This window comes from Panthera tigris, chromosome E2 (assembly GCF_018350195.1).
Source record: "Panthera tigris isolate Pti1 chromosome E2, P.tigris_Pti1_mat1.1, whole genome shotgun sequence".
NCBI lineage: Eukaryota > Metazoa > Chordata > Mammalia > Carnivora > Felidae > Panthera > Panthera tigris.
Genome location: NC_056674.1, coordinates 15,689,832 through 15,693,754, shown reverse-complemented (window position 1 = coordinate 15,693,754; position 3,923 = coordinate 15,689,832).

The window sequence follows — 3,923 nt, the reverse complement described above, 5'->3', positions numbered from 1 at the left end:
TTTTATTACTGTATACTTTAGTAAACATTGTATTCGTAATAGTTTTCTATTGTTACATAATAAACTACCACCAACTTTGTAGCTTAAAACTTATTGTTTCGTAGTTTCTGTGGATCCAGGCCAAGCATGGTTTAGGGGGGCCCTCTGCTCCACCGTCTCACTGAGCTATAATCCAGGTGCCAGCCAGGGCTGCTGTCTCATCAGAGGCTCAACTGCGGAAAGATCTGCTTCCAATTGCTTGACCTAATAAGGATGAGGTCTTCATTTTCTTGCTGGTTATCAGTTTGGGCTGCTCTCTGCTCCTAGAGGTGAAGTCCTTGCCATGTAACTTTCTCCATAGCTCCTCTTACTATGTGGCAGCTAATTTGTTTCAAAGCCAGCAAAAGAGAGTCTCTCTCTCTCCAGTCCACTAAGAAGGAGTCTTGGGGGAAAAAAAAAAAAGAAGGAGTCTTGGGGTGCCTGGGTGTCTCAATCGGTTAAGTGTCCGACTTTGTCTCTTTGGGAATCCTCTGTCTCCCTCCCCCACTTTCAAAAAAAAAAAAACATTTAAAAAAGGAGTTTTACATACTATAATCATGAACTTCCTTTGCCATATTCTATTGAGAAGAAGCAAATCCCAGGTCCTGCTCACCCTTGAGGGGAAGGGGGTTATACAGCCCATGAGTATGGGGACTACCCAACATCTGTTTGCTACAAAGTTCTAGAGAAGTTAATGTAGAGAATTCCCAGGGTGACTGCTGGCTCAGTCAGTAGAGCATGTGGACTCTTGACCTCAGGGTCATGAGTTCAAGCCCCACAATGGGGGTAGAGATTACTTACTTACTAAATAAATAAATAAATAAATAAATAAAGTTAAAAATAATTTTAAAAATAATTTAAAAATATAGAGAGGGGCGCCTGGGTGGCTCAGTCGGTTAAGCGGCTGACTTCGGCTCAGGTCATGATCTCACGGTCCGTGAGTTCGAGCCCCGCGTCTGTGCTGACAGCTCAGAGCCTGGAGCCTGTTTCAGATTCTGTGTCTCCCTCTCTCTGACCCTCCCCCGTTCATGCTCTGTCTCTCTCTGTCTCAAAAATAAATAAACGTTAAAAAAAAAAATTTAAAAAAAATATATAGAGAGAACTCCCAGGTATACAGTTGACCTCTGCCATATGAAGATTCAGGTTCATTTTGATAGTAAGTTCATAACAATTTGGTATCATTTGGGCTTGTACAGTTTGAGTCTCCAATCTCTGTGATTCTACATAATCTTTCATTTAAGTGATAATAGATTAGAAACTAAAATGATAGCACAATGATTGTAAAGATGAAGAAATTATTCTGTCATTCTACATATTCTTTTGAAATTTTTGTTTAAAATAGTGAATCGGTATGAACTGCAAAATGCAGTATTTTTATTTGGTAAGTGAAAATTTTCATTCATAAATGAAATATTTTCCTGAATTGAGTAATATCTTTGAAATTGAAATTTATTCATTTTCAATTGTTAATTTTAAAACTAGAGAACATATAAAACGGTGATTCTTACATGATTCTTACTGAAATAATTTTCTGGTAGTGAGGAAGAGGTATAAAAAATTATCCACGGGGCGCCTGGGTGGCTCAGTCGGTTAAGCATCTGACTTCGGCTCAGGTCATGATCTAGTGGTTTATGGGCTTGAGCCCCCTTGTTGGGCTCTCTGCTGTCAGCATGGGGCTTGGAGCCCGCTTTGGACTCTGTGTCTCCCTCTCTCTCTCCCGTTCACTCTTTCTCTCTTTCAAAAATAAATATTTAAAAAATTGTTTCAAAAGTTATCCACTCCAGGTGTCAAATATGCTAGTTCCACCACTGTTACCAACATTACAAAGTGAGTTTCACCATGGCAGGAATTTTACTTTGTTCACTCTTGTATCTTCTCCAGCATTTACAGCTGTACCCGGCTCATGGTCGGTGGTCAGTGAATATGCTGAATGAACAGACAGATGCCTGAATGAATGGATGAATGAACCTGTGACTCCTCTCCAGCCTCAACTCTCACCATAGTCCTGTCTTCCAGCTCAAGCTCTGCCTTAGTGGGATGGGATGGGGGTCGGGGATTTGGGTGCTAGAGAGACCTTTGTCCTCACAGATTCTTGACCCTGGGTGCTAGGACCTCACTGCGAGATTAAAGAAGATGGTGGACCAAGAATTTTTTGTTTTTAAGTTTATTTATTTTGAGAGAGAGAGCTCACACATGAGCAGGGAGGGGCAGAGAAAGAGGGAAAGAGAGAGAATCCCAAGCAGGCTCTGAGCTGTCAGCGCAGAACCCGATATGGGGCTCCAACCCACAAACCACGAGATCATGACCTGAGCTGAAATCAAGAGTTGGATGCTTAACCGACTGAGCCACCCAGGTGCCCCTAATTTATTTATTTTATTTTATTTATTATTTAAAAAAAAATTTTTTTTAACGTTTATTTTTGAGACAGAGAGAGACAGAGCATGAATGGGGGAGGGTCAGAGAGAGAGGGAGACACAGAATCGGAAGCAGGCTCCAGGCTCTGAGCCATCAGCCCAGAGCCCGACGCGGGGCTCGAACTCACGGACCGCGAGATCGTGACCTGAGCTGAAGTCGGACGCTTAACCGACTGAGCCACCCAGGCGCCCCTATTTGTTTATTTTAGAGAGAGAGAGAGAGAGAGAGAGAGAGAGAGAATGAACTGCACTGTAAGTGCAGAGCCCCATGTGGGGCTTGAACCTATGAACCAAAAGATCATGATCTGAGCAGAAATCAAGAGTCAGACGCTTAACTAACTGAACCAGCCAGGTGCCCCCCAACAAAATTTTTTAAAATAAAGATAGGGGCACCTGGGTGGCTCAGTCCCTTAAGCGACTGACTTCGGCTCAGGTCATGATCTCTTAGCTTGTGAGTTCCAGCCCAGCGTGAAGCTCGGTGCTGACAGCTTAGAGCCTGGACCCTGCTTCAGATTCTGTCTCTGGCTCTCTTTGCCCCTCCCCTGCTCGCTCTCTCTCTCTCTCTCTCTCTCTCTCTCAAACACAAACATTAAAAAAAATACAGTAAAGAAAATAGTGGGGGCGCCTGGCGGGCTCAGTCAATAGAGCCTGGAACTCTTGATCTTGGGGTTGTGAGTTCGAGCCCCAGGTTGGGTAAAATTACTTAAAATCTTTAGAAAAAAATGCACAAAACTGCTTAAGGTAAACACCATTTTGATAACCTAATTAAGGCTCTCCACATATTATTATGACAGGAGGGAGGCTGAATAGTGGGAGTAGCCCTGTATCCCTTAAGGCACTGTTGTCTTTCTTGCCTCAGGACTTTTGCGTTCGCTGTTCCTGTTGCTTGCAATGTGGAATGTTCGTCCGTCAGCCCTTCTTATCCTTCAAGGGTTCGTTATCAAAGCTGCCTTTTCACTTCCACCGCCCCAGTCCCTGATCTTTCAGTCTGCGCTTCCCCGTCACTCCCCCACTCTAATCGCTCCCCCACCCTATACTTCTGTCTTCACTACTCTCGGCTGTTCCAGTCTGGTGAGGAAGGGGCCAGTCTGACGTGGTCACTGTTGGATTTCCAGTAACGCGCCAAGTAGGCGCTCAGTGACCGCTGGCATGTAGAAAGGAGTAAATTCCTCGCCCTCAAAGGGGGGCTGAAACGAGGCGGGCTTCCAAGCCTGGAACCACAGGTTCTGCACCCTCTCCTCCCACCCCGAGGCCCAGCCCAGGAGCGAGGGTACTCGGACGTCACCAAACCTCGGAGCAGGTAACAGAAGCCTCGGGGCTCAGCAGGTTTGCGTTTCCTCACCTGCTAGGTCCTACCCCCGGCGGAGCCGACGCAAGCCCCGCCCCTTTCCCCCAATCCTGGGGCCGGCGCAGGTGCTCCGGGGGAGGAGGACTGCCGCCCAGGTGCCTGCTCCCTGCGCCTGCGCTCTGCGTGCTCCGCCTCGCCAGGTG